Consider the following 24,976-nt stretch of genomic DNA (forward strand, 5'->3'; position numbering starts at 1 on the left):
ATGTGCAAAGGTCCCCTTGATCCAGATGTTCGCACTGTATTTGCAGACATCTGATGTGGGGCTACTCTATGCAGTCCTACTGTTTGTTCCTATAGCGTGCAGCACAACAGCAAAGAACATCCAAATAGTGCATACAACAACAAAAAATCCTGAAAAATGGCTTGGAGAAAGTATTTGGCTTAAAAAGTGCAGAAGAAATTCTTTTCTTTTCTTTTCCACCTTGCTTTTATGCACTCCTTACCACTTTATTCATGCTTCTTCTTCTTTGGCAATCACTCATAGCCGAGTAAGATTGTCTTCCATAAACACGGTTTTAACAATGATTCTGTAAGTGATTGTGGAGGCCAATTCTGGATCCACACGTCCTTCCACAGTAGAGACATTCGTTTCTGGGCGGGAGTTGATCACGGTGTGGATTTGCCAAGTGTACCTTCCTCTTAGCACGTTTCTCCCTTGCGTCCTGAGTTTGAGTGCCTTCAAAGTCTATGACACCTTTGGTAAAGGCTGTTCTCCAACTGGAGTGCTCACAGGCAAGTGTTTCCCAATTGTTGGTGCTTATACTACATTTTAAAAGATTTGCCTTGAGACAGTCTTTAAACCTCTTTTGTTGACCACCAGCGTTACGCTTTCCATTTTTAAATTTGGAATAGAGCAGTTGCTTTGGAAGACGATAATCAGACATCTGCACAACAGTTGATGTTGAAGAATCATTGCTTCGACACTGGTGATCTTTGCTTCTTCCAGTACACTGGTATTAGTTTGCCTGTCTTCCTAAGTGATGTGTAAAAATTTTCAGAGACTCCGTTGATGGAATCTTTTGAGGAGTTGGAGACACCAGAAATATCTTAAGAATAATAAGGAAGGCCACAGCTCACTCGTAGAGCATCTGCTCTGCATGTAGAAAGCCCTGGTTCAGTTTCCTAAAATTTCTGGGTAGGTATGGGAGAAAACACTGTGTGAAATCCCAGAGAGCCACTGGCAGTCAATGTCAGCAACACTACGTTAGATGGACCAATGGTCTGGTGCAGAATAAGGCAGCTTCCTACGTTCCTAATAAATTAATACATGGAGCAGCCATTCTGAGGCATATTATTAGCATTTAATACAATGCACTGTCCCTGTTGTTCCTCTAGATTTGGACCACTGCCAGGGTATAGTCTGAAGGCACATAAGACCACCACCTTGTTAAAGACAAGTAGGTCGCAGTCTGCTCAGTACCTGGATGAGAGACTTCCTGGAAACCACGTGTGTGTTGACTTGGATCCCATGTTAGATGGAAGAAGCGTGTAATATGAATAATGCTTCGCTAGTTTTAACTATGAACAAAAGGTGGTGGTGGAAAAGACATGTTACTTCACTTGGATTTGAATGACAAGGTTGTCAGTGCACTGAACCCTATTCAGGCTTCATTAATAGAATTTTCATTATCTTGTCCTTCAATGAGAAAGTCCCTGCAGTTTGGTCTGAGTCACTCCTACATTTGTTTCTAGAAAATCTGTAATAATATTGTCAGTGATGGATCTCCAACTACTGAAAGAAAGGGGGGAAGGGCCTTCTCTTGATTAAAAACCAAACAAGACAACAAGAAGGCTTGATTCTGAAAGGACAGCATGCTCATTAACAGTAATTGAATTTGTGTTACTCTAGCAAGGAAAGAAGTTATAGAAGTATCTTGTTTTAAAGGGGGGTATGCAGTGTATTGATAGTAATCTTCCCAGCCTCAAATGATTGCTGTTCATCCAACATTAAATGCAGTGTACATACTGTATTAAATCTGGAAAGATGGCCAAATCCCACTTATTGCCAGCATATTGCCAGCATATTACTGTTTTGTTTCTATGGCAATAATCTCTATAAAAGTATGTAGCTGTATAGAATGAGGAATGAATTTCACAGATGTAGAACTACTACAGCCACGGGTGTGTGTTTGTTGTTGTTGTTGTTTTTGGTATTTGCTTGCTTTTAAAAAAAAAGGTTGCAAAACTGTATCAGACTTGTCTCACACTTTCTTTTTTAATTTTTTTCATGTCTCACACTTTCTTTTTTATATAATATATTTTATTGGTTTTCAAATATAAAAACAAATTTGTACATTCCATACATCTTAATTACATCTTACTTCTCTTTTTTGACTTCCATCAATTTATCTGAAATTCCTTCACTTTATTACTTGTCTCATACTTTCTCCAGTGCATTCTGTGTCATAATTTATGCCCCACAGATCCCCTCTTTCAACCCCAGATTTATTAGCTAACAGAAATTAAGCAAAAGACTTCCCAGATAATGTGTAATAAATGCACATTATACTACTTCAAATGTCTTTTGAAAGCTAAGCGGAAGCAACATGCTCCTGAAGTTACTCCTGACTGAGGTAATATATAATTATCACATTTTAACTCCATACCAGCCCTATGCCACATAGATTTTAGCAACAGTTATTTTTCCAAAGCTTTTAAAGATGAGCAGGGATTTGATAGCGTGTATTTCTATTCCAGATTCAACGCTCATCCTGATAATGCTCAAAACACACGTGTAAATATAGTTGTTGAAAGGCTGGCATGGTTTGTTAGCCACAGAAGAATTGCTTTTCATTCAGTGGATGTGAACATTTTGCTTTCAGGGATGTGTATTTCTCTAATAATGAGATACAATACTGCTAGACTTTATCCTACTGAAACAAACAGACAAAAACAGGAGCTGCCTGGAAGGACAGATTATACTGCATACATTAGAAAAGCAAAATCCTGTTTTTTCCTCATTGTGCAGGACTAGGATTTAGTTTTTTCTTTCTTTATTTCTTGTATGCATAACAATAGGGGAAAGGGATCAGCAGCCACATATCTTCTTCTCTTATTTTTCTCAGTTCTTCCTTTTTTCATATTCATTGCATTTGTTATCTTCATTTACATGACAACATAGCTCTGCTGTCTTCAATAGCTTATGGCTATTATAAATATAATTCATTTGACTTGAGCTCTGCTATGGGATTGTTTTGTTATACTTTGCATATATCAACTGGGGATAGCCAATGCGACACCTTCCAGATGTTGTACTCCAACTCCCATCAGTCCCAGTTAGCATGTCTGATGGTTTGGAATGATGGCAGCTGAGGTATAACATCTGTACAATACCAGGTTTGCTACCCCCAATCTAAACGAATAACTGAAAAAATATAGGGATTATATCAATATATTGTTTTGGGGCACATGCTCTTCCCCAGAAAGAACCCAAGACTCAGCTGCCAATGAAATATCAGTACAATAAACCCACTGAGTTAAACAAGTCAGGTAGGCAGCTCCACATCCAACGGCTGCTGGGTGAAGAATAACACTGGCACTAATTCCAAGGACGTCAGGATGTTGGGGAGATTATGTCAGAATTGGCCTCATGGCACAGAGAAAGACAATCTAGGCTGGAAGCAAAGTGCAGGTGTGTTTGCAGGGCGGAGGAGAGTGGCATTCTCAGTGAAGAAGAACTTAGAAATATATAGAGGCAGTTTTGGACTATCCATACTTATAAATTGGCAGAGAGCCATTTTTTGGTTAGTGTAACAAGTTGGCTCTGTGCAGCGTGTGTCAACAAGAAGTATGGATTCACAGGAGCCTCTTTCTGCTTAAACAGAAAAAGGTGCTTCAGCCCCAGAAGAGCAGGATTCTTTTAAAAGCAATAGAAAATCAGTCACCCAAGAGGCTTCTGTTAGATATTGTCCTACTTTAACCATAGTCCCTGTGCCATCATCATCAAGTCAGCATTCATCTGTGAGAACCATTCAGGGCTGCTTTTTTCCTCTCTAACAGCCAACTTTTCCTGAACCTACAGTTGTTATGGGCATTCAAGCAGGAACCCTGGAATAGGCAGAGACTTGTTTGAATGATTGTGAACAGCCTCAGGGTGGGCACAGCTCTCTTAACCCTGCTTGCAGGACTTGAGGTAATAATTTGTGAGGAAACCTTTGGTCCCGCTTTGCAAACCATGAAGTTAAGAGGCCCATCCCCTCCTACTTTGTTCAACAGCAGCATGGAAATCACTGCAAATAAGACTGTAATAATCAGAGGTCTTTCTCCAGGTCTCCAAATGTGGATAGTTGTGCCCCATTTGTGGAATGCTGTCGCTATGAAGGTTCATCTGGTGTCTACAAAAGCATATTTTCAGCACCAAGGGAAGGTATTTCTGTGTCCCCAGGTCTTTTAATAATGATTGCAATAACTAGACCAATTCTGCTTTACCTTTAGTACTGCTTGTTATTGTTTTTATTAATCTTGTACAGCTTTGTGATGGTTTTATGGTGATTTTTGAATTTATTGAATTGTACCCAACATTAGTTCTCGCTTCAGTAGCCAAACTGAAACCAACAGAGCTAAGTTAGTCATGTCCATTCATTTCAATGGGTCTATTCTGAGTAGAACTAGCTTTCTAAAGTATTTGGATTTTATGAACCATTCAGAGGATCTGGTAAATTGGATGGTGCTTTGAATGTAATAAATAAATAAATAAATGCAATTTGATATTTGAGAGAAGAACTTGGGCATCTTGGAGCTGATGCTTGTTTCAGGATAGTAAACTACAGTGGTGCCTCGCAAGACGAAAAGAATCCGTTCCGCGAGTCTGTTCGTCTAGCGGTTTTTTCGTCTTGCGAAGCAAGCCCATTGACGGCTTAGCGGAATAGCGCTATTAGTGGTTTAGGGGCTTTTAGCGGCTTATCGGCTTAGCGGCTTAGAAAAAAGGGGGGGGAAGGAAAAAAAACCCCGCAGGAACTCGCAAGACATTTTCGTCTTGCAAAGCAAGCCCATAGGAAATTCGTTTTGCGAAGCACCTCCAAAACGGAAAACTCTTTCGTCTAGCGAGTTTTCCGTCTTGCGAGGCATTCGTCTTGCGGGGCACCACTGTAACATTTACGATAAGTTCACCCAGAAAAGCCAATTATCACTGAAAATACTTAGGAGGCAGCCTTAATTTGGGGATCCAAAAAGCTTAAGAATGCAGCACCTGCCAAGATGGCTTACAAACACTTTGCAATGCATTGCCCAGTTGATGGTGAGATCCATCAACAGGAGGTTCAACATACTAAACTATGTGAGTAACTCTCACAATGCAATCCTATGCATATCTACCCAGCAGCAGCGCCTTGCAGAACCAGGCAGAGGCCCGGCCAGGTAGATAATGTGCTCCCTTTTTTTTACCCTGGGGATAACTGAAGTCTTATAAATAAGTAAGTATATAAATAATTTTCACAAAAGTTATGCTGACAAATAATTTTATTCCAAGGCTTGAACCGTATCTGCATATCTGAGTATCTGCCTTTGCGCCTCCGCATTCGCCCCAGTGCATCCCCTGTGATTGTGAATATGCTGACCGAGGCCCCCTTTAGAATCGGAGGCCTAGGCCAAGTGGCCCATATCCCCCCGTCTGGGCCTGCCCAACAGCAAGGCCCACTGAATTCAATGGGACTTACTGCTGTGTGTGTGGGATTGCAGCCTCATTATCCTTCCATGGCTCAAGACCATTAGGCAGTGGAACCATCTTGCTGTTTACGGCCGTAAAAGCAGAGCGTAAGATAGTCAAAAGATTGGTTAAATGGATGTCTGTTTTAGTATTTCCTTCAGTGAATTGTGATTCACTATTTGCTGCCGATACAGTCTTTTTTTGCTTTCATCCCAATAAAACAAGTTTTATTACTGTAAACCCTCAGTGAATTATTGCTAAAAGCAAAACAGCTGCTTCTGCTTACTTATATAGCTACTGTGTCATCAGTGCCTCATGCATCAATTTGCAGAGCAGTTTAGGACAGCATGACTATGAAGCCTGTTCTACTATTTTTTAACAAGTTGCCTATTTAAGATATCTGATGCAGACAGTCATTAGTTGTTGTCAGATTATCAGCAGTGCAAACACTGATGAAAAGCCAGCTGTGTTGGTATGAAAATAATCTATGTCCTAAACAAGAAGAATTAGTCTGGCATCACTGTTGGCTCAGTCAGGTAAGTGGGGAGTGAGAAGACTGCTGCAAACCTCCCTGTTCTACTAATGAGAAATAAGAATAATAAATGGCCGTATTTCACATATTAAGGAATATAAATGTATCCTAGGGTATTTTGTGAAGGTACACAAAACTGCCATCTTGTTGAAGCTAAGGTGTGCTTGGATAGAAGACAACTTGTGATGGAAGAAAGGCAGGATATAAATGAAAGGAAAAAAATCAGTAACATTAATAGATCTCTTAGCATATTTTCACGTGCCTCACTCGTTAGATGCCTCTGCCTGATTTTCAGGAATTATCCCATCATACAGCACCCCCTGTTATGTCCCAGGCCTTTCATGAAGTCCCCCAAACACTCAGGCAAGGATTTTCAGGAACTACAAAAGGCTGTGGTGTGGAACAAGGATGCTAAACGGTTCCATTGTGCAAGAGGCCTTCTGCATACATAACTCTGGATATACAGTATCCCAAAAGGTTTTTTACAAATTGTGATTTATCTCGTACTTTCTTGTTACTCAAAAAAATAACTAGGCTGCAACCCTATACTCACATTAAAAGGTAAAGGTAAAGGTACCCCTGCCCGTATGGGCCAGTTGTGACCGACTCTAGGGTTGTGCGCTCATCTCAGTCAAGAGGCCAGGAGCCGGCGCCGTCCGAAGACACTTCCGGGTCACGTGGCTAGCGTGACGAAGCTGCAACTGGCGAGCCAGCACCAGTGTCGCACACGGAAACGCCGTTTACCTTCCCGCTATAAAGCGGTACCTATTTATCTACTTGCACTTAGGGGTGCTTTCGAACTGCTAGGTGGGCAGGAGCTGGGACCGAATGATGGGAGCTCACCCCGCTGCGGGGATTCAAACCGCCGACCTTACGATCGGCAAGTCCTAGGCACTGAGGTTTTACCCACAGCGCCACCTGCGTCCCACAATACTCACATTATCTGGTGTTAAGTCCCACTGAACTCAGTGGCGCTTACCTCTGAGTAGACACATAAGGGATTGTATCATAAGCCAGGGCAAAGTCACCATCAGAGCTGTTATAAATTGCCTTCCAGTAGGTTTAGAAAATTATTAGGTACATAATACTGAAGCCGATGGCAGTTGTTGCTTTCTTTTCACATTTTCAACAGGCCATAAAACATTCAATTTACAGCCAGAAAAGTTGTCAGATTGCATCATCCTATACATCACAATTAATAAAAAAACCTTGGCGATGCTCAAACAAGAAACAACGTATTAATTCAAGGAAGTGTAGGAAGGTGAGTGAGAAAGGGGGAAAATATGGTTTTTTTAGAGTCATAATCACATAGTGGCAATAAAGCATAAATTTGGAGACTTTTACCTGCTTATTCCTCAGAAGCAGGAAAGAAGCTGCTATGTGTTTAGTAACAACCAATACAACAACAGTGGTACCTCAGGTTAAGAACTTAATTCGTTCTGGAGGTCCGTTCTTAACCTGAAACTGTTCTTAACCTGAAGCACCACTTTAGCTAATGGGGCCTCCCGCTGCTGCCGTGCCGCTGCTGTGTGATTTCTGTTCTCATCCTGAAGCAAAGTTCTTAACTCGAGGTACTATTTCTGGGTTAGCGGAGTCTGTAACCTGAAGTGTCTGTAACCTGAAGCGTCTGTAACCCGAGGTACCACTGTAGTGAGACCAGCAGCATTAGGATGTCCCCTTTAAAGGGGCATCACTGTAAGGAATAACTGATAGTACAAACATGCAACGGGGTGGTCACTTTCACCCTTAGCCAGCCATCCGGCATCTACATGCTGGCACTGGCAGTGAGCCAAACTGGGCGTTGCTACCCATATTCTCTCCCATGTAAGTACATATAATATTTACACCATATACACAGCACACATGCACCATGCTCTTCTTTACTGCTGCTGAGATTTTCCAGTTTGTAGTGGCGAGAGATTGTTGGCTTGCTGTGCTCAGATGAGCTCCTCCCCCACTGCTGTCTGCCAGCCTTTGCGGCTTGAAGAGCCCTGCCGCTGCCAGGCTGATACAAGGCAATCAAGACTGGAGGAGCAGCCAACAGCAGTTGCCTCTGGGTTGCCCCAATACATTTTGACACCTGAGGTGAACCACAAAATCACACCTGCCCCCCCCCACCCCTGCCACCAGGGAAGAAGTAGTGAGTGAAGATCAAGGAGAATCAAATCCACCTTCCCCGGACCAGCAGAGCCTCCTATTTTTTGAGAGGCCCCTGTAGAGATACCATGCAGGGGCTGCTGAGGAGGGAATGGATTCTGCCCCTGTGGATCCTGCCACCTGAGGCGGTCGCCTCACCTTGCCTCACAGGTAACAGATACATATCAACAAGAATTCTAGCAGCATAGCATTCATTTATCTTAAGGACAAATGGGGCATGTTCATAATACTTGCTCCTGTTCTTAGAAATGTTTTAGCAAAACAAAATATTTGCAAGCTACTCTCAATAATTGTCTATTTTTTTAAAAAAAAAATCTACCCATCTTTATGCCCTGAAAGATGCCCAGTGCATCAACAACAGTGTAACATTAAAATCAATTACTAACATGCTGCTTGTGAGAGAGCAAAGTCACCTTCCTGGCAGAATGCTTTTGTTTATGCTCATGTCTGTAAATTTTGTTTGATAGGAAAAATGAGTTACTGATTAGCATGAGCTTGAGAGACAGTCCCAAGCAGAATATAAATCCGAAACAGAATGATTTCCGGCCAATTAAATTAATCACCAATCAAAATTCTATCCAGGCAACAGTTCTCCAGAGCCTTTAATATCTTACCCCTCCAAATTTTTAATATAACTTTCCTTTTTATGTTAGCATCAGCACAAAAAAAGGAGAAAGATCTTCAACAAGAGGCAAAGTGGATAAACTATTTGATCTTAAAATATTGTCAGTCATCAGAATTAAGGCATATGAAAGGCAATCACTGTAGAAGGACATAATACTGAGCTGAATTAAATTGCTATTATTGCCTTGTTTGAGAGATCAATATAATTGCACCCGTTCAGGCAGCAATGTAACTAGGCTGCCTTAGGGTGAAACTACAGCTTGGGACCAGGTTAGTCTCTTCCCTTCCTGAATGCTATGATTGGCTGATGAAGTCATCCTGTATGTGGCACAGAAAGGTTCATTTAACAGCAATGGAGGGGGTGGTGGAAAGAAAGCCTTTTCTGTAGTGGCTCCCTCTCTATGGAATCACCTCTCCTCTGCCAACATTAATAAGTATATTTCAAATAGCACCAAAATACCATTATCTCAAGCTCTTGTGGGTGTTTAATTCTAGTGAGTTATCTGTGATTTTAACTCTGCACAAGCTGCATTTTATTTGTGTCATATTATTTATGTTTGAATTCGTAAGTTGAAAGATGGTATAAGTAAAGGTAAAGGTACCCCTGCCCGTACGGGCCAGTCTTGACAGACTCTGGGGTTGTGCGCCCATCTCACTTAAGAGGCCAGGGGCCAGCGCTGTCCGGAGACACTTCCGGGTCACGTGGCCAGCGTGACATCGCTGCTCTGGCCAGAGCCAGAGCCAGAGCCAGAGCCGCACACAGAAACGCCGTTTACCTTCCCGCTGGTAAGCGGTCCCTATTTATCTACTTGCACCCGGAGGTGCTTTCGAACTGCTAGTTTGGCAGGCGCTGGGACCGAGCAGCGGGAGCGCACCCCGCCGCAGGGATTCGAACCGCCGACCTTTCGATCGGCAAGCCCTAGGCGCTGAGGCTTTAACCCACAGCGCCACCTGCGTCCCATGAAAGATGGTATATAGAAAGTTAAAAATGAATAAATATCTCACCTAGTTCTGAGATTCTTTTCCTTCACTTTTTTTTTTTAAATGCAGAACAGCCACAAGCAGCTTTGAAGGAAAAGTGGAGGACCTGTAAAGCAGTGTTCTAGGCCTCACTTACAGAGTAAAATTTTGCTTGTGCCACAAGCAAGCTGGAACTGCAGTCCAGGTGGTCCCCTCTAAGCCTCAAGCTCAGTTTCAGATATACAATAGAAACAGAATGCTGGTAGCCAGAGCCGGATTTAGGTTTGATGAGGCCCTAAGCTACTGAAGGTAATGGGCCCTTTATATAGCAAGCGGGGCCCATTACCTACTTCAGGGGTCAGCAACCTAAGGCCCATGGGCCACAAGCGGCCCATGGGGGTCGTTTAACTAGCCCATGGACCCCCACCACCCACTCAGTCAGCTCCAGTGCACTAAACTGGAGCAAGTGGGGACCACCTTCCGCAAAGCTGGCAAGGTTCTCCTTGGGAAGCTATGTATGCCTCCTCTGCACTGGAAGGAGCACCAAAAATAGTGTTTGTGCGCGTGCGTGCACTCCAGCCCACCGCGGTGCCTGCAGGACCGTGAACTGGCCCAAGTCACAAAAACTTTGCCGACCCCTGACTACACAACACAAAACACTGTTGCTGTATGTTTTATTTGTTTTTCATCTTATATTTTGGAAATGTACATCCAGTTTTCCCCCTTTAATTTTTTTTTGGGGGGGGGGCCAAGTGAGTGGGGCCCTAAGCTATATACCGTATTTTTCGCCCTATAGGACGCACTTTTTCCCCTCCAAAAATGAAGGGGAAATGTGTGTGCGTCCTATGGGGCGAATGCAGGCTTTCGCTGAAGCCTGGAGAGCGAGAGGGGTCGGTGCGCACCGACCCCTCTCGCTCTCCAGGCTTCAGGAAGCTATCCGCAAGTCTTGCAAGCCCAGCGGGAGGTCCCGTGGGCTCGCAAGGCTTGCGGGCAGCAGCCTGCAGCCCAAAAGCTTGGGGGACAGCGGGGAGGCGGAGCGCCGCCACCCCGCTATTCCCGGAGCTGATCTGGAGGCTGGGGGGGGGAGAGAAGCAAGCTTGCTTCTCCCCCCCGCCAGCCCCACAAGCTCGGGGGATAGCGGGGAGGCGCAGCGCCACCACCCCGCTATTCCCCGACCTGATCTGGAGGCTGGGGGGGGGGAGAAGCAAGCTTGCTTCTCTCCCCGCCCAGCCCCACAAGCTGGGGGATAGTGGGGAGGCTGAGCGCCACCACCCCACTATTCCCGGAGCTGATCTGGAGGCTAGCGGGGGGGGGGGAGAAGCAAGCTTGCTTCTCCCCCCACCAGCCCAAGATGGGGGGATAGCAGGGAGGCGGAGCGCCGCCACCCCGCTATTCCCCAACCTGATCTGGAGGCTGGCGCGGGGGAGAAGCAAGCTAGAGAGGCTGTCCCTGAAGGCAGAAGAGGGAAACGGAGCGCTCCGTCTCCCTCTTCTAGCTTGGGGATGGCTGCGCAAACCTGGGGGGAAATAAAAAAATTTTCCTTGATTTCCCCCCCAAAAATCTAGGTGCGTCCTATGGGGCGGTGCATCCTATAGGGCGAAAAATACGGTATGTGATTTAGCTTATACCTAAATCCGGCACTGCTGGTAGCACAAGATATAAGGTTCTGGAGCCTGACTGCTGGAAGCCTGGATTTAATGTGTTTTCTTGCCCTCTGCACTCCTTGCCATCTCCCACAGTTCTTCACTCAGACTTGTTTGTGGGTTTTTTCTAAGTAACACTGACTAGTCAAGCAATTAATTTAACATTTAAAGTTCAATCATCAATTCATCAACAGCTAATCAAGACTAGGAAAGTAAGAGGGTAGGAAATATATTGCAACACAATCCTATGTATGTTTACTCATAAATTAAGCCTCATTGAATGTCATGCTTTTTACTCTCTGGTAAGTGTGCATAGGATTGCAATCTCAGTCTTAAAATGTCACCTCTTTAGAATAGTACATGTTGCTTGGAATCTTAACACAGAGTGAATGTGCTTTCCAGCAGTCTTGATAGCCACAGCAGGGTGGATGTGGAAATTAAGACTTCCCTGTGCTGGCATAGTTTGGTGGGAATGGGGAGCAGGCAGAGTAACATCTCCAAAACCAGTGGTTACATCCAACTAACATTTACTCAGATTTGATCCACTGAGATTAACGAATTTACATTAGCCATGTTTATTCATTTCAATGGGACTATTCTGAGTAGGTTCAGCATTGATTACAACCCCAGAGCTTGAAAGACCAGAAATGTCTTATCATGCATTAGTTCCACTGATGTCATTGGGAAAGGAAATCCAAATAAGTATTTATTAATTAAGTACCCTTAATTAATTTAATTATTTTTTATTTTATTTTATTTTATTTTATTAATTAATTATTGTTGAGATGATCAAGGTGGTCAGCAAAGATTGCTATCAAATATGGACAACTGCCAGAAATATGGTTTCACTGTTCAGTATAAGCAAATTGCGAGTGACAAGTGGAATCCCAGCAGCAGCGCAACAGTGAGGTGAGATCAGAATCACTCTCTTTCAGTCTTGGGCTTAATCCAGACACATTACTGCTCATCTGAATGAAGGCCAAATCAATATGATGCTCTTAGAACCACAATGGTGAATATGTAAACGATTTAAAAAGAAAAGAAAAAGCAACATAATATCTCATACTCACGTTTTCTTGGCTAAAACTCTGTAACAAAAATCACCCTCATTTTCACCTCTCAACTGGACAGTGAATAAAAAGCTTGTACAGTATAACTATCAGCATGTGCAACTTATATTACCCGCTGATTGCTTCTCACACAATTCTGCAGTAGTATCACAATTCTGCAGTTTCTGCAGAAAGCTGCATGTAACAATGCTTCACTCACAAAGTCTTTTCATTTATTAACACTTCCTGTTACTTGTCTCCACATCAAAAATAAGAGAATGCATATGAAAACTGCCTTCGTGGTGTCTGTCAGAGAAACTTAAGAAATAATAAATCACCTGCACCAATCTATAATTCATGTCCACACCCACCCACCACTCAGATATCTGTGTATACTTGCATATGCAAGTATACTTGCATACACACAGAGATGCAAAAGTGTTTTTGGACATGGCATAGCAGGCTGTGTATATTTCAAGGGCTTTTCAGTTAATAAATAAAATGTATTGTTGGATGAAGGAAAAGCATCTTTCTCAATCTATAAATATTCATCACCAATCCACTGCAAACCAAGCAGAGCCAGGAGCAACCTGTCAACTTGACACTATGGTTAATTGAACCACGTTGCAATTAATATTAAACATCACCCAATCAGCACATGAAGAATGTTCATGACCAATGTGAAAATACTATGAACCTGATTTATTGGTTGGATTGTTGCCCTGAATGGAAATATGATAATATACAGAGACTCTTCCAGGTATAAATGATGCTTCATGAATGTGAAATATCTATGTTTCTCTTGGATCAGATTTGTGACTTCACTGATAATAGTTTTTGACACTACTGTAAAATGTTGGACTGAATGCCAATATTGTCCTAATCTTTAGCAGAACTGGTCGAGCTAATGTATGAATTTCTTTAACATACATCATTTGCTTGATGATACTCAAATATCAAAGCTAACCAAGTAGAGATTAATAGTGTGTGCCATGGGGGAGAGGCAGAAACTTGTTTTCTTGCTTGAAAAGAAAATCAACACTCAAGTCAATTTATACCACAAAGTAACAGTGTTTGCTATATATCGGAACATCAAGAAGATCACTGGAAGTATGGAAGATCAGTATTTTAATATTTAAAAAGTTCTAGTGATGTACAGATTGTTTGATATTTCTAGAGTTTTAAGATCCGTGAACATTATTGCTCCACCTATTAGTGTTGTTATATTGTTTTTATCCACTGCTCCTGATTTATACTGTGTTTAGATTTTATGGTTTCATCTTATTAGGTAACTGTTTAATTTTTAATGACATACACTCATATATTGCTGTTGGACAGAATAGAAATGTAGCAAACAAGTAAATAAATAAATAATAAAGCACTCATATTTTTGTAGGTTGTGCAATTCATAAAGGTTATAGCTTGTTCACGTGTGACAACAAAAATTCTAACAATACAGTACTCCACTTCGCAGCCAAATGCTAAGTAATCTGGGCAGGCACAAGACAACCAAAGTCACTTTTAAACATGTTGGTTTCAAAGGGGAGTTAACCTCAGTGGGCCAAAGATCAGTGGTAGAGCATCTCCTGTGCATGTGGTCCCAGGTTCAATTTTCAACACCTCTTGGTGGGGCTGGAAGGGCGAAAAGTTAGTTTGGATAGTATTTAGCTAGATGGACCAATGGTTTGATTCCAAATAAGGCAGTTTCCTATATCCCCAAGCTTCCTGTATTTGGGATCCTCCCAGATCATTTTTATTTCCAAAATAAGAGGTGCATTGTTCATTTCAGCTGAAAGGAACTTGGGAGATATGCTTCAATCTTCTCTTCTGCAGGGGTTCAATACATGTGCAAGCAGCAAGCAATGGGATCAGCAGCTGAGGTGGGCAGATGGGCTCCATTCTCCCAATAGTACAAACTTTAAAATGGGCTTTTAAAACCAATTAATTTTGACTTCATTTTCTTTCTTTAAGGGATTTATACTACCTCCAAAAAAAAAAAAAAAAAAAGGATAGGAAATCACAGCATCTTCTGTCACACATTGCATTATACAAAGGATGCTTATGTGTTGTACAGACTAGGCATTTGTGAATCAGCCTACAGCAGTCTACCCCACTAACAGATTAGTTGCTTCAGGGGTCTTATTATGGCCTGTGAGTTGTCCTTGTGTTTGTATGAATGGAGCACATATAAGTACTATGATTAGCACACGTCTGGTCTAACCCGCAAAACCAATTAATATGGAGCACATGAATCAAAGCTAATTATGCCTTCTTGAAGTCAAAATCCATCGCAAAAATCCTGTGCATTTGCTCTGTTTGACTTAAGCCATGTTATTTGATGCAGCAAAAGCAAGATGTCTCCCCATCGGCTTCTACCTCTGACTGAGTGGGGAGAGCAGCTCAGCACTCTGTCTCTGTGCTCCAGTGAAGCATACACAATCACTGGGCTGCATAGGATGTCAAGGGAGTACCTGCTTCTCCTTATGGTTCCATAGGAACCCATTTCACACTTTGAAAGTCCTGGCAATATATTTTTTTCATTATGCACATCTTGTTCAACACTGAGCTGCATTCTAAAGGGATTCTCACGAAGACAGAGCGCTTGAGCTGAGGCAAGTGCCAGAAAGCACAGTACAGATTACACAGCTGCTTGGAAAATCCCCAAAATGTATAGCTCTGGCAAACAGAAGGCCTAAGTGCCCCCCCAATAGTTTATCTGGGAAGATGCAGGTGAGGGAAGGATCTAGCAGCCAAGGAAAAATGATCTGATTCCGGCACAGCATCAGCTAGTTTGGTTACCTGTTTGGCACCTTGTCAAAACGTCTTTCTTTTCTCCGGCATTTTTGTTATTTTCCTTGTCCTATTGTGTTTTACTGACCCTTAATGTTGTTTTTATTTGGTTGTATTGTATGGTTTTGTGAACAGTTTTGAACTTCCTTTGTACACTGCCATGTTATCCAGTTGAAGAAGGGCAGTTTAAAAATCTTTTGATACGTACATAAACGTATACTGCTTATCTCAACCGAAACCTATTCAGCACCAGCCTTCTTAACTTGGAAGTGGACAGCTCCCTGTGCCTAGCCCCAGACTCATCATACCAGTTCCAGGTGCCTGACAAACTTTTCTGTGCCTCTTTTTAAATCCAGTGACTCCTACCTACCATGTGTATGGCAGGGGTTCTCTGCATTCCGTGCTTGGAATCACTCCCCCCTCCCCAAACTGATCAGATCAGAATGGGAAGGATCAGCCCTGCAAAGTGCTGGTTTTATGCCACACTTCTTCATTCTCCCAGACCTGTTTTCTATGAGCACTAACCCTGTGGAAGAAAAGAAGAGAGTCTCCAGAAGGCAGCCCTGTGCTAAAAGAAAGCTACAGTTTCTTGTGTGCTAGGCTTAGATCCAACATGTGAATCTAAACTCTAAAGCTTTAAGTGTTGGCACCACCAGTAACTTCCAGAATGCTACTATTTTTAATGCAGTGCTGGTGTATAGAGGGGGTTGTCCTACTACCCATCACATCTGCTATGGCCAGATGTGGGAAATGAATGGACAAGATTTCTGGCACAGGAATGCAGCAGGGCTCTAAGATGTGCTAAGCCATGGAAAAAGAGAGAACCTCTATCCATAGCCTCCAAAATGCAGACCTTAATTATCACTTATTTTTCTCCAGGAAGCATTTGCTTTATTCTTCTTTAGGAAACGCGTGCTGGTACTTAATCCTCTTTCAGAAGCAGTTCTTGGCAAAGCAGCAAAAAAGTTTGGCTTTTCTTGATCTGTAGTGCGGCATTTCTGCTCTACCAAACCCAAAGACGATTTAGCAGATTTAGAAAGGAGGAAGTTAAAAGTAAAGGTAAACTGACATTGCTATGGAAGCAATTTGTTTTGCTTATGATGATGGTGTATGACAAGCGTTATCGGTACCTCCAGGGACAGAGACTCAGAGAACACAGCTGGAAACAGACTGTATCCAGGATTCTGCATATGGAAAGAACCATGTCTCCCCACTCTGGGAATGGGCAAATCACTCCCATCTTACTTTATACCATGTTTGCATGCCAGAAACACCAGTCTCCCTTTGCTTAATTTTTTAAAAGTGTAATTCAAAAGATTGGTACAGCTTTTCAAAAGCATGACAAGGACATGTACTTGCTATCGCACAACATGTACTTAAAATGTAACCTTGAATGCATGCAAGAGAGGACCTTTGAACTTTGCTGAATCTTGCTCCCCACCCCAGAATCTCATGTTTTCTCCTCTGCCTTCCATTGGTAGGACTTACAGGTTTTCAAAGGCAAAGGGATGTTTCATGGGCACCCAGTCTGGAGGCAGGCAGCATGGATGGCCTTTTGATCCCCACTGACTCTATAATTCTGTAATTCTACAACAAACAGTAAAATATGAAAAGAGCAACTAACACTTCGACTTGGCAGATTCTCCAGTGAGCAGTGACTTGCAAGTGATAAGGCAACAAAGCTACTTAAAATTCAGGCTTGTTCTTTTAAAGATTCAGCTTCAGTGATTTAAAATGAGTATAGCTGTAGGCTTACCATACAATTTTTTTGAAGCTCTCCTTTAAAATTTAAATTTAAAGTCATGCTGCATTTATGTCAGGTTTGTATGAAGTTGCCACAATTTCCCATTTGTGTATCTACTTTGATCTGTCTGTAATCCAGAGGTTTGTGAGCTCTTTAAAAAGTGTGGCATGCTCACTGGTTTTGCGTGTGTGTGCTTAAATAATGTTTCTGCTCAAGTGGCTATAGGTTTCAAACTATAGCAATTCTTATGTGTTTCATTTATTTTTGTTTGTTTATATATTTCTAAGGTTGTCTTTTAGGGCAAGGCCCTTATAAGGCAACACGTATAAGACAAATGCATCATATTTAAATAAGAATAAACATTTATAAGCATGTATAAACATGCTTTAGCAGTCTAAAATAAACATGTTTTAGCAGTCTAAAACAGTCTAAAAGTCAGCAACACACCAGAATAATAATCAAAAACAACAATTATTTTCCATCCGGAAGGTTCAGAAGGTGTACGCTGACCATTTGTCACCAATGTTAAAGGAAAGTTAAATCACCTCACACCTGCACTTTCCTACAAAGTCAGAACTATGCAAGAGCCCCTGAGAAGGTTTCAAGGATGCCCACAATTCAAAATATTTCCCTCTCATACTGGTATCAGAAGAAACTATACCTCAAGCCCTCTAATGATTGTTAGACAAATATTAGCCTCTTATGTTCCTCTCCTAGAATATACATTTATTCTTCTACTCTCCCTTTGTAAACTGCCTATTACAGGAGCACTACAGATGTTGTTGAGCTACAGCTCCCATCAGCCATAGCCAGCTTGGCCAGTGGGCAGGGGTGATGGGAGTTGTAGTTCAACATCTCGAGTATGCCACACTGGCTGTGCCGGATCTATACAAAACATGCAGACAAAAGATTGGAAATTGTGTGGTAAAGTTAGGAGCTGCTGGGAACCATATAAACAAGCTCCATCCTCCTGTAAAACATTGATCTTTACCTCTTGAATTGGTACAAACAACTGCATCACACACTGAGTCTCAATGGTAGAACCACCACTATCTTATTTTTATTCATTCACTTGAATAGATGATAGAGATAGATATAGATAGATGATAGATAGATAGATGATAGATAGATAGATAGATAGATGATAGACAGACAGACAGACAGACAGACAGATAGATAGATAGATAGATAGATAGATAGACAGACAGACAGACAGATAGATAGATAGATAGATGGAAAATTGTGTTGGTGGGAAAGATACGAAGCAAAACAGAGTTTCACTAGGTTAAATTCAAAGTGGCACTAAGAAGATTGTTCCATCAGCACACACTTTTCCGTTTGTCCAATGGAACCATCTTCTCCATCCTCTACTTGTGCACTATTCTAGATATTTTGGGAGGGCACAGGGGGTACACAGGGGAAGGGGGAAAGCACCACTGTACTAGCAGAAATTATTGCATTGGCTTCTGCTAGTATAAGAATTTAGTTGAATACAGTCCTTTATCTCTAAAGAATCTGATATGTTGGTACTGGAGGTTTTTTTCCAGCCTTGAATGGCAAGCTGCACCACCTAAATCTCCCCGAATGTTGAAAACCACTATTGTAAAGAATACATACACACACCTCTTATGTCAGCCACGTTGGTACAAACTAATTTTGGGCTACCTCAAATACTATTCATTTTCTTCACAGGAAGCATTTTTCTACACAGAATGGGGGGTGGGAGGAGCCTGGAGTTAGTATGCACAGCAGACTGCTTGCCATTTGGGACATGGATGATGCGTGCTCAGCAATCAATGGCACATTATTATCATCTTGGTAATTTTTTTAGACTGCCCTTCACCACATAGGATCCTTTCACCAAACCTAAAAGCTCCTGAATTCCTGTTTGCTGCCCTTCCTACTCAGCTGCTTCCTGCGTAGGCTACCACAATATTAGTTCCCATTGTCATGGTCACCAACTTGGGTTGCTTCAAAAGGGAATTAAACAAATTCATGGAGGATAAGGCTATTGCTGTATCCAGGATCAAAGGCAGCATGCCTCTGAACACCAATTGCTGGGACTCTCGAGTGAGGAGAATGCTACTGCACTCTGGCTGGCCAACATGGGAACAGGGTGCTAGGCTGGGTAGATCTTAGGCCTGATCCAGCAGGCCTCTTATCTTTTCGTGCTCTTACACTTCTTGAAGAGCAAGACCATTAATATGCTTTATTAAACATTTGGCTGCTGAAGGGGTATCGATTTAAACTCCATGGACTCGCCTGTTTTTCTCCTCTTACGGCTCAGGTGACTTTGCTTTCTTTATTTCTCCACAGTGACTGTACAGTGTATGAAACATTCCTGGTTTATAGGCTAGAGGCAGATAGAGCTTAAATGAATCAGGTTTTAATCTCCCATCCAACATTTCTGTTAAAAAAATGTGCTAAATTCTTACAGCGGAAGTAATAGTATTTGCACCATAATGATATACTGTCTGCATCTTCCCTACTTTGTTTCCAATTGTTTTATTTTCATATGCTTCTCTTTTTCTTTCACACAAAAATGCTATGAATTATTTCTATTTCAATGCAAACAGAGTTTACACAAAATGTGCTGAAGCAGCAGCAGCCCATATACATCCCATTGTTAGAATATATGCATTAGGATAGTTCAAATGCTAGATATGTATATAATATAATCTCCACAAGTACCAGTAAGTTACAACAATAGCAAAACATTTTCCATCTTTTAGAATGCAAGCGTCTCATTTAAATCTACATGGTGTAAATCAAGGAAAACCAAAGTCCAGCCAAACTTCTTAGTTCAATCACCCATTAATGTGCAAGATGCTTAGAAGAAATTTTCATGAGACACAGCCTCAGAATCTACATGACACAGCTAGGAATTGTATCAGCAGGCTGAAGCAGTGTATCATTTTGCTTATGTTCAGAGTAGAGGGATTCTTGAGCCAGAATACCATAGCAGGCCACTGCTAATATACTAAGGATAACCACTGTTGTCGGATGTATCACAGCATGTCTCATAAAGCTCTTAAGAGGCACAAAAATTGAACATGACAGGAGATGAATCATTTATCACCATCCCAAAGGTGTTTGGGTCACTGCAAGGAATTACTAATGCAATGCTATATGCAATTATGGAAATGGAGCTGATGTGCAGGGTTGTGAGAACAACAAACCCCATCTGCCTCAAACAAGTTGCTGCTATAGTTGCATCAGCATCTATAGGTTACATCAAATGGACAATATGAAATTCGAGAGAGAAGCGTGTAAAGGTACCAAGCATCACAACTGCCAAGCCAGGTCTCCCCCATGCTATATTGTTGCTATTGGTTTTGGAGCCCTAAATACAGGACTTTACATTTATCTCAGGTGAACATCTTAAGTGTTTATCCCAGCATTCCAGCCTGTCAAGAAGATTTGAATTATGATATTATTTTTTATGAGATGCTCTTTCCAGCTTAGGTGTCACCTGCAAATCCGATTAGCAGTCTCTATAGGATATATGTTATTAGTTTCAACTAATAACAGTTTGTGAATATACAGTAGTCAGTTTGTGAATATAGGGTCAGTTTGTGAATATAGGGTCAGTTTGTGAATATAGTCAGAAGTGCAGACTCTATGCCACAGAGAGACAAGTTTGCAACATGTGTCTTCCTGTTCCATTGACGCCACTTTCCTTTCACCATCTCTCTGTCCTCTAGATTGGGAACTGGCAAGGGCAGACAGTGTCCTTTGGTAGGGATTTAGTTCAGGGACCTCCAGTAGCTGCTTACCTCAATGTGAAACAGACATATTGCTGCTGACACTGACATTCATATAAAGTCTAATTTCCTCAGAATATACCAGTAATTATATATTTGATAATGCCGTAGAAGATCAGGACAATTTTATATCCATACCTGGTGTTCTTTGTTGCCTCTGAAGTTGCTGGGAAGCCATTGGCTTATCACAACCAAATTACTAGCTCTGAGCACTGGGTCTGGTTATTGTGTTTATCAACAGCTTCCACCTCTTATTGCAGATGAGTCACCTATAATACCTCATCATGAACCATGACTGCAGTCTATACTCATCACTGAAGAAAGGAATGACTGTTCTGATCCTTCTTCATTCATTTGATCCTGACAGAAAGCTAAAATAGATTTGTTCCTCTTTGCAGAGATGAACCTACTATATTCCTTAAGCAAACCATTTCTCATTAGGATGTTTTCCTCCCACAGTCCCTGGCTTTTGTCCAGACAGTAGAACCTTTGTTGTTATTAAATAAGACAAAGAATTCTCTTGCAATACAGATCCATTCTCTACCCTTTATTTAGCTATCTTGATATGATGTCAAATGGAAAACAGCACAATTAATTCTGAGCCCAATTTGGGCTTTGTGCTGCTCCTTATTTAGGTATTTCAGAACACAGTGGGTCTGAATCCCTTCTCCAAGCCTCCTGTGAGCCCCAAGCCCTCATGATTCCCCTAATGCAGGCATCCCCAACCATCGGCCCTCCAGATGTTTTGGACTACAATTCCCATCATCCCTGACCACTGGTCCTGTTAGCTAAGGATCATGGGAGTTGTAGACCAAAACATCTGGAGGGCTGCAGGTTGGGAATGCCTGTCCTAATGCCTTACCAGGCTATGGCAGTGATGGTGGTAGTATCAGTGGCAGCTGCTGTTGTGGCTGTTTCTTCTTTCTTCTCCCCAGACCCAGTACAAATATTCTTGCTGCAACAATGTTGCTACCTGCTACCACTATGGATGATGGGAAATGTATTTCCCTCAGAGTTCCAGAAAGTGATTGGGCACTCTGGGAAAGTTACATCTCTTAGGCTTCTGAACACAGACAAAGAAGCACTCCAAGTATCAGGAAGGGAGAGGACAGAAAGAAAACGACCCTACTGTTGCCACCAGCACACCAGCTGTGGCCAAGTAATTTGGTAAATGGGAGAGGGAGGAGAGAATACTTCTTTGGTTAGAATTACAAACCAAAACAGAGAAGATCTGGGGTGGAGACAGAATGATTCAGAAGACTGGTGCATTTCATAAGGGTACCAAGTTTGCATTCTAAACTGTGTAATTACGAAGGCTGGTCACATCACTACATCACTACATCTTTTCTTGTTATGGTTTTGAGATAAGATTCCATCTGAGGCTTCCTTCATCATTTTTTGCTGAGTTCTTATTTCCCAGCGCAACAATTCACCTTCCCTTGGGTAGAACCCCCAAAGAAAAAGCAATCCAAGCTCATCTTGACAAACCGACTGATATAGGCAGAGTAACCTGTTTTCCACTACAATGACATGTTTCAGCTTTGGGTTTTGCCATTGTGTATTCCCTCCAAAGACAGTTGCAAACTTTAATGTTTGCTCTGGAGATTGAATAATCTGCTACAAGCATTATTTTCTGCCTTCTGTTACAAAACAAGCTGAAAATATTAAAGAAGCATGCAGACGCCTTCATGAGAAAAAGGAATGGGGTATTGAACCACCCCAAGACCTCGGGGTATATGGCAATATATAAAGTCAATAAATAATAATAATAATAGTGCAAGGGAGTGTCCCACCATATAAGCTAACATTTTTATATGAAGTTGGGAAGACAGGTTCTCAAAAGGGAGTGCTGAAGTTGCATGGATAGCTTTGAACTAGGAAGTTGTCTACGTTCCTAAGATATTTCTTTTTTAACAGCTGTACCTTTTGGTCTCTTTTGAAAAAAGTGAATGAAATTTCCAGGAACACTAGCCCCTCCAGAGTGGGCAAAGTCTGCCAAATTAAAGGCAAATAGGTTCCGGGGGTTCCGTGCTAGAAACCTCTGGAATTTGATGTTGTTGTTGCTTTTAAAGGAAACATCTATAATCTGTTTATTTTTGGGAAGAATAGCATGCAATTTGCAGGCAATATCACTCCTTCAGAGGGCAAGAATCTTGCCAAACTGCAGGTCGGGTGCAGTGTTTTTCTTGCAAAGGCAGTCATTACAGTTTTAGAGAGAGTGAAAAAAATGAATCAATCTCCAGTAGTGTTTGAGGGACAATTGGTCTGGAAACTGCAGACAGGAGAGGCGTCTGTGTATAAGAAACCTGCCAAATTGAAGACAAACTGGTCCAGGGATTTTTGTTGCATGTAATTCGAATTTTGTGCCAGGCATATTTATTGTTGATTTTGAGGTGGGAAGAACTAAAAGGGATTAGCTTTCTGGATAACATAATTCCCTCTGATTGAAAGCTTGACTCATCAATCATAGCGGAGCTTTCCCTCCATCAACAGTGGTCAGTGAGATGATACAGGCAGAGCAGTGTTGTTCAATCGCCTTCCCAACATTGAGTATCACTGCTGGTTCTTTAGAGGTAGAGGCACAAGAGGTGGCAGTTCAGTGCAGGGAATAGTGGCAGGAATGTTGGATTGGCTCTGCAGCCATGGTCACACCACTCTGGGATCCCTACAATTGATTGAGGCTGAATTCTGACAAGACAGAAGTACTGTTTTGGGGAACAGGAGGTGGGCAGGTGTGGAGGACTCCCAGGTCCTGAATGGGGTAACTGTGCCCCTGAAGGACCAGGTGCGCAGCCTGGGAGTCATTTTTGACTCACAGCTGTCCATGAAGGTGCAGGTCAATTCTGTGTACAGGGCAGCTGTTTATCAGCTCCATCTGGTACGCAGGCTGAGACCCCACCTGCCTGCAGACTGTCTCGCCAGAGTGGTGCATGCTCTAGTTATCTCTTGCTTGGACTACTGCAATGCGCTCTACGTGGGGCTACCTTTGAAGGTGACCCAGAAACTACAACTAATCCAGAATGTGGCAGCTAGACTGGTGATTGGGAGCGGCCGCCAAGACCACATAACACCGGTCTTAAAAGACCTACATTGGCTCCCAGTACGTTTCCGAGCACAATCCAAAGTGTTGGTGCTGACAGTGAAAGCCCTAAACGGCCTCAGTCCAGTATACCTGAAGGAGCGTCTCCACCTCCATAGTTCTGCCCAGACACTGAGGTCCAGTGCCAAGGGCCTTCTGGCGGTTCCCTCACTGCGAGAAGGCAAGTTACAGGGCACCAGGCAGAGGGCCTTCCCGGTAGTGGCACCCGCCCTGTGGAACACCCTCCCACCAGATGTCAAAGAGAAAAACAACTACCAGACTTTTAGAATACATCTGAAGGCAGCCCTGTTTAGGGAAGCTTTTAATGTTTAATAGACTATTGTATTTTAATATTTTGTTGGAAGCCGCCCAGAGTGGCTGCGGAAACCTAGCCAGATGGGCAGAGTATAAATAATAAATTATTATTATTATATTATAACTACAACTCCTTCCCCTATCAGGAACTGGCAGTGACATTCTGTGTTGGGAAGGCAAATGAATAACCCTGCTCTGCCTTCACAACGTCACTGACCACTACTGCCCTCCACTCTCTGCCTTCCCCATCACCCCACATTGGCATTATTGTTGTTTAGAGAAATTGCTTTCACTTTCAGCAGATGCTTGTCTGCAGCATTTTTTAAAAAATGCCTGAATAGCCAAAGCATCATGAAGCATTTAAGGTGTCTCTGCTCTGACTTACAGATTCTACTTTGCCTCTGCCATACCCAAGATCCCTCCAAGGAACACTGCTTCATCAGAATCCAATGCACAAAATTACTAACTGGAACTGACTGGTGGGGACGTATCTTGCCAGTGCTCACACAGCTTTGCTGGCTGACAGACTACTTCAAAATGCTAGTGTTTGCCTTTAAAGACTTCTACAGCTTGGGGGCCTGAAAGACTACTATATCCCACATTAATTGTCTCTTCATGGCTACTGTAAGGGTACAGTGGTACCTCGGGTTACAGATGCTTCAGGTTACAGACGCTTCAGATTACAGACTCTGCTAACCCAGAAATAGTAGCTTGGGTTAAGAACGTTACCTCAGGATGAGAACAGAAACTGTGCGGTGGCGGCGCGAGGCCCCATTAGCTAAAGTGGTATCTCAGGTTAAGAACAGTTTCAGGTTAAGAACGGACCTCCAGAACGAATTAAGTTCTTAACCCGAGGTACCACTGTATAAGCCATGAG

General features: G+C 42.3%; 1 protein-coding gene across 3 annotated transcripts in view; it reads right to left on the reverse strand.

The window, feature by feature from the left end:
* RASGEF1C (RasGEF domain family member 1C) overlaps nucleotides 1-24,976 on the reverse strand; it is an 89,362-nt gene that overhangs the window by 40,701 nt on the left and 23,685 nt on the right. Inside the window, exon 1 of one of the 3 annotated variants that reach the window (XM_079967609.1) lies at nucleotides 242-1,530. The exons of the other annotated variants lie outside the window; for them this stretch is intronic. The gene's annotated coding sequence lies outside the window, so the exon portion shown is untranslated. Of the gene's footprint in view, nucleotides 1-241; nucleotides 1,531-24,976 lie in introns of those variants that run through there. 3 annotated transcript variants of the gene reach the window in all.

Source organism: Podarcis cretensis (assembly GCF_951804945.1).
Source record: "Podarcis cretensis genome assembly, chromosome: 2".
In the NCBI taxonomy this organism is placed as follows: Eukaryota; Metazoa; Chordata; class Lepidosauria; order Squamata; family Lacertidae; genus Podarcis; species Podarcis cretensis.